The sequence below is a fragment of the Pleurodeles waltl genome, chromosome 11, assembly GCF_031143425.1.
Source record: "Pleurodeles waltl isolate 20211129_DDA chromosome 11, aPleWal1.hap1.20221129, whole genome shotgun sequence".
NCBI classification, from domain to species: domain Eukaryota; kingdom Metazoa; phylum Chordata; class Amphibia; order Caudata; family Salamandridae; genus Pleurodeles; species Pleurodeles waltl.
In genome coordinates, this window is record NC_090450.1 from 37,745,678 (window position 1) to 37,763,406 (window position 17,729).

Consider the following 17,729-nt stretch of genomic DNA (forward strand, 5'->3'; position numbering starts at 1 on the left):
AATAACTGTTCGATGGCATATGTTGCTGCAGATTCACATGTTTGGCACAGTCCGCTGCCTGGTGTTGGGCTCGGAGTATTACAAGTTTTTTTTCTTCGAAGAAGTCTTTTTGGTCACGGGACCGAAGGACTCCTCCCTCTTTGGCTCCATTGCGCATGGGCGTCGACTCCATCTTAGATTGTTTTTTTCCGCTGTCGGGTTCGGACGTATTCCTTTTCGCTCCGTGTTTCGGTTCGGAAAGTTAGTCAGAATCTCGGAAGAAAGCGTCGGTATTGTTCCGTTCGGTATCGGGATAGTTAGGTACATCGACACCGATCATCGGAAGACTTTGGGGCAGTTTCGATCCCCCATCGGGGCCTGGTCGGCCCGACCGCGTGCGACATCGAAGCCGATGGAACGGACCCCGTTTCGTTTCTGCCCAAAATGTCACAGTAAGTATCCTTATACAGATCAGCACTTGGTCTGTAACTTGTTGTAGGAAGTTGGCTCTGTATGTGCTATTTCAAAGTGAGGAATAGCATGCACAGAGTCCAAGGGTTCCCCTTAGAGGTAAAATAGTGGTAAACAGAGATAATACTAATGCTCTATTTTGTGGTAGTGTGGTCGAGCAGTAGGCTTATCCAAGGAGTAGTGTTAAGCATTTGTTGTACATACACAAGACAATAAATGAGGTACACACACTCAGAGACAAATCCAGCCAATAGGTTTTTATATAGAAAAATATCTTTTCTTAGTTTATTTTAAGAACCACAGGTTCAAATTCTACATGTAATATCTCATTCGAAAGGTATTGCAGGTAAGTACTTTAGGAACTTCAAATCATCAAAATTGCATGTATACTTTTCAAGTTATTGACAAATAGCTGTTTTAAAAGTGGACACTTAGTGCAATTTTCACAGTTCCTAGGGGAGGTAAGTATTTGTTAGATTAACCAGGTAAGTAAGACACTTACAGGGCTCAGTTCTTGGTCCAAGGTAGCCCACCGTTGGGTGTTCAGAGCAACCCCAAAGTCACCACACCAGCAGCTCAGGGCCGGTCAGGTGCAGAGTCCAAAGTGGTGCCCAAAACACATAGGCTAGAATGGAGAGGAGGGGGTGCCCCGGTTCCGGTCTGCTTGCAGGTAAGTACCCGCGTCTTCGGAGGGCAGACCAGGGGGGTTTTGTAGGGCACCGGGGGGGACCCAAGTCCACACAGAAATTTCACCCTCAGCGGCGCGGGGGCGGCCGGGTGCAGTGTAGAAACAAGCGTCGGGTTTGCAATGTTAGTCTATGAGAGATCTCGGGATCTCTTCAGCGCTGCAGGCAGGCAAGGGGGGGGTTCCTCGGGGAAACCTCCACTTGGGCAAGGGAGAGGGACTCCTGGGGGTCACTTCTCCAGTGAAAGTCCGGTCCTTCAGGTCCTGGGGGCTGCGGGTGCAGGGTCTCTCCCAGGTGTCGGGACTTTAGGTTCGAAAGAGTCGCGGTCAGGGGAAGCCTCGGGATTCCCTCTGCAGGCGGCGCTGTGGGGGCTCAGGGGGGACAGGTTTTGGTACTCACAGTATCAGAGTAGTCCTGGGGTCCCTCCTGAGGTGTTGGATCGCCACCAGTCGAGTCGGGGTCGCCGGGTGCAGTGTTGCAAGTCTCACGCTTCTTGCGGGGAGCTTGCAGGGATCTTTAAAGTTGCTGGAAACAAAGTTGCAGCTTTTCTTGGAGCAGGTCCGCTGTCCTCGGGAGTTTCTTGTCTTTTCGAAGCAGGGGCAGTCCTCAGAGGATGTCGAGGTCGCTGGTCCCTTCGGAAGGCGTCGCTGGAGCAGGATCTTTGGAAGGCAGGAGACAGGCCGGTGAGTTTCTGGAGCCAAGGCAGTTGTCGTCTTCTGGTCTTCCGCTGCAGGGGTTTTCAGCTGGGCAGTCCTTCTTCTTGTTGCAGGAATCTAATTTTCTAGGGTTCAGGGTAGCCCTTAAATACTAAATTTAAGGGCGTGTTTAGGTCTGGGGGGTTAGTAGCCAATGGCTACTAGCCCTGAGGGTGGGTACACCCTCTTTGTGCCTCCTCCCAAGGGGAGGGGGTCACAATCCTAACCCTATTGGGGGAATCCTCCATCTGCAAGATGGAGGATTTCTAAAAGTCAGAGTCACCTCAGCTCAGGACACCTTAGGGGCTGTCCTGACTGGCCAGTGACTCCTCCTTGTTGCTTTCTTTGTTCCCTCCAGCCTTGCCGCCAAAAGTGGGGGCCGTGGCCGGAGGGGGCGGGCAACTCCACTAAGCTGGAGTGCCCTGCTGGGCTGTGACAAAGGGGTGAGCCTTTGAGGCTCACCACCAGGTGTTACAGCTCCTGCCTGGGGGAGGTGTTAGCATCTCCACCCAGTGCAGGCTTTGTTACTGGCCTCAGAGTGACAAAGGCACTCTCCCCATGGGGCCAGCAACATGTCTCTGGTGTGGCAGGCTGCTGGAACTAGTCAGCCTACACAGACAGTCGGTTAAGTTTCAGGGGGCACCTCTAAGGTGCCCTCTGTGGTGTATTTTACAATAAAATGTACACTGGCATCAGTGTGCATTTATTGTGCTGAGAAGTTTGATACCAAACTTCCCAGTTTTCAGTGTAGCCATTATGGTGCTGTGGAGTTCGTGTTTGACAGACTCCCAGACCATATACTCTTATGGCTACCCTGCACTTACAATGTCTAAGGTTTTGTTTAGACACTGTAGGGGTACCATGCTCATGCACTGGTACCCTCACCTATGGTATAGTGCACCCTGCCTTAGGGCTGTAAGGCCTGCTAGAGGGGTGTCTTACCTATACTGCATAGGCAGTGAGAGGCTGGCATGGCACCCTGAGGGGAGTGCCATGTCGACTTACTCGTTTTGTCCTCACTAGCACACACAAGCTGGCAAGCAGTGTGTCTGTGCTGAGTGAGAGGTCTCCAGGGTGGCATAAGACATGCTGCAGCCCTTAGAGACCTTCCTTGGCATCAGGGCCCTTGGTACTAGAAGTACCAGTTACAAGGGACTTATCTGAATGCCAGGGTGTGCCAATTGTGGATACAATGGTACATTTTAGGTGAAGGAACACTGGTGCTGGGGCCTGGTTAGCAGGGTCCCAGCACACTTCTCAGTCAAGTCAGCATCAGTATCAGGCAAAAAGTGGGGGGTAACTGCAACAGGGAGCCATTTCTTTACACTTGTGCTTGTCCCCCGAGCACAAGGAGGAGGATACCTGTGAAGCCTGTCGAGCCTTCCGGTCCAGAAAAACACTCCGGGACCGAAGAGCCAGGTGTAAGGAAATGCCTCCTTGGCATGGTTGCCCCCTGACTTTTTGCCTTTGCTGATGCTATGTTTACAATTGAAAGTGTGCTGAGGCCTGCTAACCAGGCCCCAGCACCAGTGTTCTTTCCCTAACCTGTACTTTTGTATCCACAATTGGCAGACCCTGGCATCCAGATAAGTCCCTTGTAACTGGTACTTCTAGTACCAAGGGCCCTGATGCCAAGGAAGGTCTCTAAGGGATGCAGCATGTCTTATGCCACCCTGGAGACCTCTCACTCAGCACAGACACACTGCTTGCCAGCTTGTGTGTGCTAGTGAGGACAAAACGAGTAAGTCGACATGGCACTCCCCTCAGGGTGCCATGCCAGCCTCTCACTGCCTATGCAGTATAGGTAAGACACCCCTCTAGCAGGCCTTACAGCCCTAAGGCAGGGTGCACTATACCATAGGTGAGGGTACCAGTGCATGAGCATGGTACCCCTACAGTGTCTAAACAAAACCTTAGACATTGTAAGTGCAGGGTAGCCATAAGAGTATATGGTCTGGGAGTCTGTCAAACACGAACTCCACAGCACCATAATGGCTACACTGAAAACTGGGAAGTTTGGTATCAAACTTCTCAGCACAATAAATGCACACTGATGCCAGTGTACATTTTATTGTAAAATACACCACAGAGGGCACCTTAGAGGTGCCCCCTGAAACTTAACCGACTATCTGTGTAGGCTGACTAGTTTTAGCAGCCTGCCACAAACCGAGACATGTTGCTGGCCCCATGGGGAGAGTGCCTTTGTCACTCTGAGGCCAGTAACAAAGCCTGCACTGGGTGGAGATGCTAACACCTCTCCCAGGCAGGAATTGTCACACCTGGCGGTGAGCCTCAAAGGCTCACCTCCTTTGTGCCAACCCAGCAGGACACTCCAGCTAGTGGAGTTGCCCGCCCCCTCCGGCCAGGCCCCACTTTTGGCGGCAAGGCCGGAGAAAATAATGAGAATAACAAGGAGGAGTCACTGGCCAGTCAGGACAGCCCCTAAGGTGTCCTGAGCTGAGGTGACTCTAACTTTTAGAAATCCTCCATCTTGCAGATGGAGGATTCCCCCAATAGGGTTAGGATTGTGACCCCCTCCCCTTGGGAGGAGGCACAAAGAGGGTGTACCCACCCTCAGGGCTAGTAGCCATTGGCTACTAACCCCCCAGACCTAAACACGCCCTTAAATTTAGTATTTAAGGGCTACCCTGAACCCTAGAAAATCAGATTCCTGCAACTACAAGAAGAAGGACTGCCTAGCTGAAAAACCCCTGCAGAGGAAGACCAGAAGACGACAACTGCCTTGGCTCCAGAAACTCACCGGCCTGTCTCCTGCCTTCCAAAGATCCTGCTCCAGCGACGCCTTCCGAAGGGACCAGCGACCTCGACATCCTCTGAGGACTGCCCCTGCTTCGAAAAGACAAGAAACTCCCGAGGACAGCGGACCTGCTCCAAGAAAAGCTGCAACTTTGTTTCCAGCAGCTTTAAAGAACCCTGCAAGCTCCCCGCAAGAAGCGTGAGACTTGCAACACTGCACCCGGCGACCCCGACTCGGCTGGTGGAGATCCGACGCCTCAGGAGGGACCCCAGGACTACTCTGATACTGTGAGTACCAAAACCTGTCCCCCCTGAGCCCCCACAGCGCCGCCTGCAGAGGGAATCCCGAGGCTTCCCCTGACCGCGACTCCTTGAATCCAAAGTCCCGACACCTGGGAGAGACCCTGCACCCGCAGCCCCCAGGACCTGAAGGACCGGACTTTCACTGGAGAAGTGACCCCCAGGAGTCCCTCTCCCTTGCCCAAGTGGAGGTTTCCCCGAGGAATCCCCCCCTTGCCTGCCTGCAGCGCTGAAGAGATCCCGAGATCTCTCATAGACTAACATTGCGAACCCGACGCCTGTTCCTACACTGCACCCGGCCGCCCCCGCGCTGCTGAGGGTGAAATTTCTGTGTGGACTTGTGTCCCCCCCGGTGCCCTACAAAACCCCCCTGGTCTGCCCTCCGAAGACGCGGGTACTTACCTGCAAGCAGACCGGAACCGGGGCACCCCCTTCTCTCCATTCTAGCCTATGTGTTTTGGGCACCACTTTGAACTCTGCACCTGACCGGCCCTGAGCTGCTGGTGTGGTGACTTTGGGGTTGCTCTGAACCCCCAACGGTGGGCTACCTTGGACCAAGAACTGAACCCTGTAAGTGTCTTACTTACCTGGAAAAACTAATCAAAACTTACCTCCCCTAGGAACTGTGAAAATTGCACTAAGTGTCCACTTTTAAAACAGCTATTTGTCAATAACTTGAAAAGTATACATGCAATTTTGATGATTTGAAGTTCCTAAAGTACTTACCTGCAATACCTTTCGAATGAGCTATTACATGTAGAATTTGAACCTGTGGTTCTTAAAATAAACTAAGAAAAGATATTTTTCTATATAAAAACCTATTGGCTGGATTTGTCTCTGAGTGTGTGTACCTCATTTATTGTCTATGTGTATGTACAACAAATGCTTAACACTACTCCTTGGATAAGCCTACTGCTCGACCACACTACCACAAAATAGAGCATTAGTAATATCTATTTTTACCACTATTTTACCTCTAAGGGGAACCCTTGGACTCTGTGCATGCTATTCCTTACTTTGAAATAGCACATACAGAGCCAACTTCCTACATTGGTGGATCAGCGGTGGGGTACAAGACTTTGCATTTGCTGGACTACTCAGCCAATACCTGATCACACGACAAATTCCAAAATTGTCATTAGAAATTGATTTTTGCAATTTGAAAAGTTTTCTAAATTCTTAAAAGACCTGCTAGGGCCTTGTGTTAGATCCTGTTTAGCATTTCTTTTAGAGTTTAAAAGTTTGTTAAAAGTTTGAAATTAGATTCTAGAAACAGTTGTAGATTCTTAAAAGTATTCCAACTTTTAGAAACAAAATGTCTAGCACAGATGTGACTGTGGTGGAACTCGACACCACACCTTACCTCCATCTTAAGATGAGGGAGCTAAGGTCACTCTGTAAAATAAAGAAAATAACAATGGGCCCCAAACCTACCAAAATACAGCTCCAGGAGCTTTTGGCAGAGTTTGAAAAGGCCAACCCCTCTGAGGGTGGCAACTCAGAGGAAGAGGATAGTGACTTGGAGGACAATTCCCCCCTACCAGTCCTATCTAGGGAGAACAGGGTCCCTCAAACCCTGACTCCAAAAATAATAGTCAGAGATGCTGGTTCCCTCACAGGAGAGACCAACACCTCTGAAATCACTGAGGATAGCCCCAGTGAAGAGGACATCCAGTTAGCCAGGATGGCCAAAAGATTGGCTTTGGAAAGACAGATCCTAGCCATAGAGAGGGAAAGACAAGAGATGGGCCTAGGACCCATCAATGGTGGCAGCAACATAAATAGGGTCAGAGATTCTCCTGACATGTTGAAAATCCCTAAAGGGATTGTAACTAAATATGAAGATGGTGATGACATCACCAAATGGTTCACAGCTTTTGAGAGGGCTTGTGTAACCAGAAAAGTGAACAGATCTCACTGGGGTGCTCTCCTTTGGGAAATGTTCACAGGAAAGTGTAGGGATAGACTCCTCACACTCTCTGGACAAGATGCAGAATCTTATGACCTCATGAAGGGTACCCTGATTGAGGGCTTTGGATTCTCCACTGAGGAGTACAGGATTAGGTTCAGGGGGGCTCAAAAATCCTCGAGCCAGACCTGGGTTGACTTTGTTGACTACTCAGTGAAAACACTAGATGGTTGGATTCAAGGCAGTGGTGTAAGTAATTATGATGGGCTGTACAATTTATTTGTGAAAGAACACCTGTTAAGTAATTGTTTCAATGATAAACTGCATCAGCATCTGGTAGACCTAGGACCAATTTCTCCCCAAGAATTGGGAAAGAAGGCGGACCATTGGGTCAAGACAAGGGTGTCCAAGACTTCAACAGGGGGTGACCAAAAGAAAGGGGTCACAAAGACTCCCCAGCAGAAGGGTGATGAGACAACCAAAACTAAAAATAGTAAAGAGTCTTCTACAGGCCCCCAAAAACCTGCACAGGAGGGTGGGCCCAGAGCCTCTTCACAAAACAATGGGTACAAGGGTAAAAACTTTGATCCCAAAAAGGCCTGGTGTCATAGCTGTAAACAGCATGGACACCAAACTGGAGACAAGGCCTGTCCCAAGAAAAGTTCCACTCCAAACTCCCATCCAGGTAACACTGGTATGGCTAGTCTCCAAGTGGGATCAACAGTGTGCCCAGAGCAAATCAGGGTCCACACTGAAGCTACTCTAGTTTCTGAGGGTGGGGTGGATTTAGCCACACTAGCTGTCTGGCCGCCTAACATGCAAAAATACAGACAGCAACTCTTAATTAATGGGACTAGAATAGAGGGCCTGAGGGATACAGGTGCCAGTGTCACCATGGTGACAGAGAAACTGGTTTCCCCTGGCCAATACCTGACTGGAAAAACTTACACAGTCACCAACGCTGACAATCAGAGAAAAGTACATCCCATGGCAATGGTTACTTTAGAATGGGGAGGGGTCAATGGCCTGAAACAGGTGGTGGTCTCCTCAAATATCCCAGTGGACTGTCTGCTTGGAAATGACCTGGAGTCCTCAGCATGGGCTGAGGTAGAACTAAAAACCCATGCAGCAATGCTGGGTATCCCTGAACTGGTGTGTGTGAAAACCAGAGCACAGTGCAAGGCACAGGGTGAACAAGTAGAGCTGGAGTCTGGAAGAATGGCCCAGCCTACCAAGAGAAAAGGAAAGTCAGTTGGGAAACCAACTGCAACACAGCAAAAGAAAGGGAACCTCTCTTCTCAGGAAGAAGTTCTGCCCTCTGAGGGAACTGAGCCTTTGGAGCTTGAACCTTATCAGGTTGAGCTCTTAGGCCCAGGGGGACCCTCAAGGGAAGAGCTGTGTAAGGGACAAGAAACCTGTCCCTCTCTTGAAGGCCTTAGGCAGCAAGCTGCTGAAGAGTCCAAAGGCAAGAAAAATGGAACACATAGGGTCTATTGGGAAGATGGACTCCTGTACTCTGAGGCCAGAGACCCCAAACCTGGTGCCACTAGGAGAGTGGTAGTGCCTCAGCTGTTCAGGAAGTTCATCCTAACATTGGCCCATGACATTCCCCTTGCTGGACATTTGGGACAAACCAAGACGTGGGAGAGGTTAGTCAACCACTTCTACTGGCCCAATATGTCCAACATGGTTAAGGAGTTTTGCCTCTCCTGCCCCACCTGTCAAGCCAGTGGTAAGACAGGTGGGCATCCAAAGGCCCCCCTCATTCCACTTCCAGTGGTGGGGGTGCCCTTTGAAAGAGTGGGTGTGGACATAGTTGGTCCACTAGAACCTCCCACAGCCTCAGGAAATATGTATATCCTGGTAGTAGTGGATCATGCTACCAGGTATCCTGAAGCTATTCCCCTTAGGTCGACTACTGCCCCTGCAGTAGCCAAGGCCCTCATTGGTATCTTTACCAGAGTGGGTTTCCCTAAGGAGGTGGTGTCTGACAGAGGTACCAACTTCATGTCAGCATACCTAAAGCACATGTGGAATGAGTGTGGAGTGACTTATAAATTCACTACACCTTACCATCCACAAACTAATGGCTTAGTTGAGAGATTCAACAAGACATTAAAGGGCATGATCATGGGGCTCCCAGAAAAACTCAAAAGGAGATGGGATGTCCTCCTGCCATGTCTGCTTTTCGCTTACAGGGAGGTACCACAGAAGGGAGTAGGGTTCTCACCCTTTGAACTTCTGTTTGGTCATCCTGTAAGGGGACCACTTGCCCTTGTTAAAGAAGGCTGGGAGAGACCTCTCCATGAGCCTAAACAGGACATAGTGGACTATGTACTTGGCCTTCGCTCTAGAATGGCAGAGTACATGGAAAAGGCAACCAAAAACCTTGAGGCCAGCCAACAACTCCAGAAGTTTTGGTATGACCAAAAGGCTGCACTGGTTGAGTTCCAACCAGGGCAGAAAGTCTGGGTTCTGGAGCCTGTGGCTCCCAGGGCACTCCAGGACAAATGGAGTGGCCCTTACCCAGTGCTAGAGAGGAAGAGTCAGGTCACCTACCTGGTGGACCTGGGCACAAGCAGGAGCCCCAAGAGGGTGATCCATGTGAACCGCCTTAAGCTCTTCCATGACAGGGCTGATGTGAATCTGTTAATGGTAACAGATGAGGATCAGGAGGCAGAGAGTGAACCTCTCCCTGATCTTCTGTCATCAGACCCAAAAGATGGCACAGTAGATGGAGTGATCTACTCAGACACCCTCTCTGGCCAACAGCAAGCTGATTGTAGGAGAGTCCTACAACAGTTTCCTGAACTCTTCTCCTTGACCCCTGGTCAGACACACCTGTGTACCCATGATGTGGACACAGGAGACAGCATGCCTGTCAAGAACAAAATCTTTAGACAATCTGACCATGTCAAAGAAAGCATCAAGGTGGAAGTCCACAAGATGCTGGAATTGGGAGTAATTGAGCGCTCTGACAGCCCCTGGGCTAGCCCAGTGGTCTTAGTCCCCAAACCTCACACCAAAGATGGAAAGAAAGAGATGAGGTTTTGTGTGGACTACAGAGGGCTCAATTCTGTCACCAAGACAGATGCCCATCCAATTCCAAGAGCTGATGAGCTCATTGATAAATTAGGTGCTGCCAAATTTCTAAGTACCTTTGACTTGACAGCAGGGTACTGGCAAATAAAAATGGCACCTGGAGCAAAAGAAAAGACAGCATTCTCCACACCTGATGGGCATTATCAGTTTACTGTTATGCCCTTTGGTTTAAAGAATGCCCCGGCCACCTTCCAAAGGTTGGTGAATCAAGTCCTTGCTGGCTTGGAGTCCTTTAGCACAGCTTATCTTGATGATATTGCTGTCTTTAGCTCCACCTGGCAGGATCACCTGGTCCACCTGAGGAAGGTTTTGAAGGCTCTGCAATCTGCAGGCCTCTCTATCAAGGCATCCAAATGCCAGATAGGGCAGGGAACTGTGGTTTACTTGGGACACCTTGTAGGTGGAGGCCAAGTTCAGCCACTCCAACCCAAGATCCAGACTATTCTGGACTGGGTAGCTCCAAAAACCCAGACTCAAGTCAGGGCATTCCTTGGCTTGACTGGGTATTACAGGAGGTTTGTGAAGGGATATGGATCCATTGTGACAGCCCTCACTGAACTCACCTCCAAGAAAATGCCCAAGAAAGTAAACTGGACTGTGGACTGCCAACAGGCCTTTGACACCCTGAAACAGGCAATGTGCTCAGCACCAGTTCTCAAAGCTCCAGATTATTCTAAGCAGTTCATTGTGCAGACTGATGCCTCTGAACATGGGATAGGGGCAGTTTTGTCCCAAACAAATGATGATGGCCTTGACCAGCCTGTTGCTTTCATTAGCAGGAGGTTACTCCCCAGGGAGCAGCGTTGGAGTGCCATTGAGAGGGAGGCCTTTGCTGTGGTTTGGTCCCTGAAGAAGCTGAGACCATACCTCTTTGGGACTCACTTCCTAGTTCAAACTGACCACAGACCTCTCAAATGGCTGATGCAAATGAAAGGTGAAAATCCTAAACTGTTGAGGTGGTCCATCTCCCTACAGGGAATGGACTTTATAGTGGAACACAGACCTGGGACTGCCCATGCCAATGCAGATGGCCTTTCCAGGTTCTTCCACTTAGAAAATGAAGACTCTCTTGGGAAAGGTTAGTCTCATCCTCTTTCGTTTGGGGGGGGGGTTGTGTAAGGAAATGCCTCCTTGGCATGGTTGCCCCCTGACTTTTTGCCTTTGCTGATGCTATGTTTACAATTGAAAGTGTGCTGAGGCCTGCTAACCAGGCCCCAGCACCAGTGTTCTTTCCCTAACCTGTACTTTTGTATCCACAATTGGCAGACCCTGGCATCCAGATAAGTCCCTTGTAACTGGTACTTCTAGTACCAAGGGCCCTGATGCCAAGGAAGGTCTCTAAGGGATGCAGCATGTCTTATGCCACCCTGGAGACCTCTCACTCAGCACAGACACACTGCTTGCCAGCTTGTGTGTGCTAGTGAGGACAAAACGAGTAAGTCGACATGGCACTCCCCTCAGGGTGCCATGCCAGCCTCTCACTGCCTATGCAGTATAGGTAAGACACCCCTCTAGCAGGCCTTACAGCCCTAAGGCAGGGTGCACTATACCATAGGTGAGGGTACCAGTGCATGAGCATGGTACCCCTACAGTGTCTAAACAAAACCTTAGACATTGTAAGTGCAGGGTAGCCATAAGAGTATATGGTCTGGGAGTCTGTCAAACACGAACTCCACAGCACCATAATGGCTACACTGAAAACTGGGAAGTTTGGTATCAAACTTCTCAGCACAATAAATGCACACTGATGCCAGTGTACATTTTATTGTAAAATACACCACAGAGGGCACCTTAGAGGTGCCCCCTGAAACTTAACCGACTATCTGTGTAGGCTGACTAGTTTTAGCAGCCTGCCACAAACCGAGACATGTTGCTGGCCCCATGGGGAGAGTGCCTTTGTCACTCTGAGGCCAGTAACAAAGCCTGCACTGGGTGGAGATGCTAACACCTCTCCCAGGCAGGAATTGTCACACCTGGCGGTGAGCCTCAAAGGCTCACCTCCTTTGTGCCAACCCAGCAGGACACTCCAGCTAGTGGAGTTGCCCGCCCCCTCCGGCCAGGCCCCACTTTTGGCGGCAAGGCCGGAGAAAATAATGAGAATAACAAGGAGGAGTCACTGGCCAGTCAGGACAGCCCCTAAGGTGTCCTGAGCTGAGGTGACTCTAACTTTTAGAAATCCTCCATCTTGCAGATGGAGGATTCCCCCAATAGGGTTAGGATTGTGACCCCCTCCCCTTGGGAGGAGGCACAAAGAGGGTGTACCCACCCTCAGGGCTAGTAGCCATTGGCTACTAACCCCCCAGACCTAAACACGCCCTTAAATTTAGTATTTAAGGGCTACCCTGAACCCTAGAAAATCAGATTCCTGCAACTACAAGAAGAAGGACTGCCTAGCTGAAAAACCCCTGCAGAGGAAGACCAGAAGACGACAACTGCCTTGGCTCCAGAAACTCACCGGCCTGTCTCCTGCCTTCCAAAGATCCTGCTCCAGCGACGCCTTCCGAAGGGACCAGCGACCTCGACATCCTCTGAGGACTGCCCCTGCTTCGAAAAGACAAGAAACTCCCGAGGACAGCGGACCTGCTCCAAGAAAAGCTGCAACTTTGTTTCCAGCAGCTTTAAAGAACCCTGCAAGCTCCCCGCAAGAAGCGTGAGACTTGCAACACTGCACCCGGCGACCCCGACTCGGCTGGTGGAGATCCGACGCCTCAGGAGGGACCCCAGGACTACTCTGATACTGTGAGTACCAAAACCTGTCCCCCCTGAGCCCCCACAGCGCCGCCTGCAGAGGGAATCCCGAGGCTTCCCCTGACCGCGACTCCTTGAATCCAAAGTCCCGACACCTGGGAGAGACCCTGCACCCGCAGCCCCCAGGACCTGAAGGACCGGACTTTCACTGGAGAAGTGACCCCCAGGAGTCCCTCTCCCTTGCCCAAGTGGAGGTTTCCCCGAGGAATCCCCCCCTTGCCTGCCTGCAGCGCTGAAGAGATCCCGAGATCTCTCATAGACTAACATTGCGAACCCGACGCCTGTTCCTACACTGCACCCGGCCGCCCCCGCGCTGCTGAGGGTGAAATTTCTGTGTGGACTTGTGTCCCCCCCGGTGCCCTACAAAACCCCCCTGGTCTGCCCTCCGAAGACGCGGGTACTTACCTGCAAGCAGACCGGAACCGGGGCACCCCCTTCTCTCCATTCTAGCCTATGTGTTTTGGGCACCACTTTGAACTCTGCACCTGACCGGCCCTGAGCTGCTGGTGTGGTGACTTTGGGGTTGCTCTGAACCCCCAACGGTGGGCTACCTTGGACCAAGAACTGAACCCTGTAAGTGTCTTACTTACCTGGAAAAACTAATCAAAACTTACCTCCCCTAGGAACTGTGAAAATTGCACTAAGTGTCCACTTTTAAAACAGCTATTTGTCAATAACTTGAAAAGTATACATGCAATTTTGATGATTTGAAGTTCCTAAAGTACTTACCTGCAATACCTTTCGAATGAGCTATTACATGTAGAATTTGAACCTGTGGTTCTTAAAATAAACTAAGAAAAGATATTTTTCTATATAAAAACCTATTGGCTGGATTTGTCTCTGAGTGTGTGTACCTCATTTATTGTCTATGTGTATGTACAACAAATGCTTAACACTACTCCTTGGATAAGCCTACTGCTCGACCACACTACCACAAAATAGAGCATTAGTAATATCTATTTTTACCACTATTTTACCTCTAAGGGGAACCCTTGGACTCTGTGCATGCTATTCCTTACTTTGAAATAGCACATACAGAGCCAACTTCCTACACCAGGCGTCACCAAATGGCGTCCACGTCGACAAAACAACGTTTCGACGACGAAGAGGAAACATTCTCGGTTCCGGAATCAGAATCCGGAGACTCCGACGTCGAACAACAGCAACAAACTGTGAGTAAGACGTCAAAGTAAATCCATCGACAAACCGAAAGCCCAGGGGACGCCACTGCCAACAGGCCATGGCTCGACCCATAAATCAGGCGACCCGTCGAAGGGGCCGAAAAAGGGCACGCCCATAGCGAAGACACCCGACTCCGGTCGAGGGACCTCCATGGAGCAACCTCGGAGCCGAGAAAGCGGCTCCGAGAGACAAAAACAAGATACCAGCACCGAAAAACATCGGCACCGAGAATCCATGCCGAAAGGAACAAAAATTGTGTCGGTGCCGAAACCGAAAAAAGATTCTCTCTCGGCGCCGAAAAATACCACACCTTCATCCTACTCAGAGGAACAAGGACTAAGTGGCCAAATGCACAAATTTGGACAAGAGCTCCAAAGTGTAGAATCGGACTACACACAAAAGAGACTGTGCATCCAGCAAGATACAGGGAAGATATCAACCCTTCCCCCAATCATGAGGAAAAGAAGGATCGGACTTCCAAAGGATGACACACAACCACAAGCCAAAGTGGTTAAAAAAGTCACGCCTCCGCCCTCTCCTCCACAGGCATCGCCGGCACAAACACCGCCACAAATGCACTCACCAGCGCAAACTACCATAAGTCATAACGATCAGGATCAAGACGCCTGGGACCTGTATGACACCCCAGTGCCGGACAATGATCCCGAGTCATACCCCACAAAGCCGTCACCGCCAGAGGACAGTACCTCATACTCGCAACTGGTGGCTAGGGCTGCAGACTTCCACAATGTCCAACTGCATTCCGATCCTATAGAGGATGATTTCTTATTTAACACCCTCTCGGCTACACATAGCCAATATCAATGTCTCCCAATGCTACCAGGGATGTTACGGCACGCGAAACAAATTTTTGAGGAGCCCGTAAAATCAAGAGCCATCACCCCAAGGGTGGATAAGAAATACAAACCACCACCCACAGACCCAGTGTTTATTACTTCGCAGTTACCACCCGACTCTGTGGTAGTAGGGGCAGCTCGCAAAAGAGCAAATTCACATACATCTGGCGACGCCCCACCTCCGGACAAAGAAAGCCGAAAATTTGACGCGGCAGGGAAAAGAGTGGCGTCACAGGCAGCCAACCAGTGGCGCATCGCAAATTCACAAGCGCTGCTGGCCAGATATGACCGCGCACACTGGGACGAGATGCAACTTCTCGTAGACCATCTTCCCCAGGAATACCAAAAAAGGGCGCAGCAAATAGTGGAAGAGGGACAAACGATCTCAAACAATCAAATCCGCTCTTCACTAGACGCAGCCGATACTGCAGCAAGAACAGTCAACACTGCTGTCACCATAAGGAGACACGCTTGGCTACGCACTTCAGGCTTCAAACCTGAAATCCAGCAGGCTGTCCTTAATATGCCCTTCAACGAGAAACAACTGTTTGGCTCGGAAGTGGATACAGCCATTGAAAAACTTAAAAAGGACACAGACACGGCCAAAGCCATGGGCGCACTCTACTCCCCGCAGAGCAGAGGCTCTTTCAGAAAAACTCCATTTAGAGGGGGGTTTCGTGGCCAACCCACAGACACCACCAGCCAACAATCAAGAACCACACCATATCAGGGTTCCTTCCAAAGGGGTGGTTTCAGGGGATATCGGGGGGGTCAATTCCCAAGGAGTAGGGGAAGATTCCAGACTCCAAAAACACCTCCACCTAAACAGTGACTTTCAAGTCACGCAACCCCTTCACTCAACACCAGTGGGGGGAAGACTAAGCCAATTCTACCAATCTTGGCAACAGATTACAACAGACAATTGGGTATTAGCAATAATCCAACATGGCTATTGCATAGAATTCCACAACTTCCCACCAAACATCCCCCCCAAAACACGCAAAATGTCACAACATCATTTAGAACTTTTAGGACTAGAAGTTCAAGCACTACTGCAAAAGGATGCAATAGAATTAGTACCAGTACAACAAAAAAACACAGGAGTTTACTCCCTGTACTTTCTAATCCCAAAAAGAGACGAAACATTGAGACCAATATTAGATCTCAGGACACTAAATACCTACATCATATCGGACCATTTTCACATGGTCACACTACAAGACATCATTCCACTGCTCAAACAGCAAGATTACATGACCACATTAGACCTAAAGGATGTGTACTTTCATATACCAATACACCCTTCTCACAGAAAGTACCTACGGTTCGTATTCAAAGGAATACATTACCAATTCAAGGTGTTGCCATTCGGAATAACAACTGCACCAAGAGTGTTCACAAAATGTCTAGCAGTAGTAGCAGCACACATCAGGAGACAACAGATACATGTGTTCCCTTACCTAGACGACTGGCTAATCAAAACCAACACAGTAAAAAAATGCGCAAACGACACCACCTTTGTCATACAAACCCTTCACAAACTGGGGTTTTCCATCAACTACACAAAATCACACCTAGAACCGTGTCAAACACAACAATATCTAGGAGCAACCATCAACACATCAAAAGGAATTGCCACTCCAAGTCCACAAAGAGTGCAGGCATTCCACAAGCTAATAAGTGCTATGTTTCCAAACCAAAAGATACAAGCAAAATTTGCGCTAAAACTTCTAGGCATGATGTCATCATGCATAGCCATTGTCCCAAACGCAAGACTACACATGCGACCCTTACAACAGTGTCTAGCATCACAATGGTCACAGGCACAGGGTCAACTTCAAAATCTGGTGTTGGTAGACCGCCAAACATACCTCTCGCTTCTATGGTGGAACAGCAAAAATTTAAACAAAGGGCGGACGTTTCAGGACCCAGTGCCTCAATACGTTATAACAACAGATGCTTCCATGACAGGGTGGGGAGCACACCTCAATCACCACAGCATTCAAGGACAATGGGATATACACGAAACAAAACTTCATATCAATTACCTAGAACTGTTGGCAGTATTTCTAGCGTTAAAAGCCTTCCAACCCATAATAACACACAAATACATTCTTGTCAAAACAGACAACATGACAACAATGTATTATCTAAACAAACAAGGAGGAACACACAACACAATTGTGCCTCCTAACACAAAAAATTTGGCAGTGGGCGATTCACAACAACATTCGCCTAATAGCACAATTTATTCCAGGAATACAAAACCAACTAGCAGACAACCTTTCGCGAGACCACCAACAAGTCCACGAATGGGGAAATTCACCCCCAAGTTCTGAACAAGTACTTTCAAATTTGGGGAACACCCCAGATAGATTTGTTCGCAACAAGAGAAAACTCAAAATGCCAAAACTTCGCATCCAGGTACCCACACCGCGAATCACAAGGCAATGCTCTATGGATGAATTGGTCAGGGATATTTGCGTACGCTTTTCCCCCTCTCCCTCTCCTTCCATATCTAGTAAACAAGTTGAGTCAAAACCAACTCAAACTCATACTGATAGCACCCACATGGGCAAGACAACCTTGGTATACAACTCTACTAGACCTTTCACTAGTACCGCATGTCAAACTACCCAACAGGCCAGATCTGTTAACACAACACAAACAACAGATCAGACATCCAAACCCAGCATCATTGAATCTGGCAATTTGGCTCCTGAAATCCTAGAATTCGGACACTTGGACCTCACACAAGAATGCATGGAGGTCATAAAACAAGCTAGAAAACCTTCCACTAGACACTGCTATGCATCTAAGTGGAAAAGATTTGTTTACTACTGCCATGCCAATCAAATACAACCAGTACATGCCTCTACTAAAGACATAGTAGGATACTTACTACATTTGCAAAAAGCAAATCTCGCTTTTTCATCTATAAAAATACACCTCGCAGCTATATCTGCTTACCTACAAACTACTCATTCATCGTCTCTATTTAGAATACCAGTTATTAAAGCATTCATGGAAGGGCTAAAAAGAA

General features: G+C 49.2%; 1 protein-coding gene across 8 annotated transcripts in view; it reads left to right on the plus strand.

Annotated features, from left to right (window-relative positions):
- The window catches only part of EIF4G1 (eukaryotic translation initiation factor 4 gamma 1), a 723,480-nt gene that overhangs the window by 681,890 nt on the left and 23,861 nt on the right, over window positions 1-17,729 (plus strand). The window lies entirely within an intron of this gene.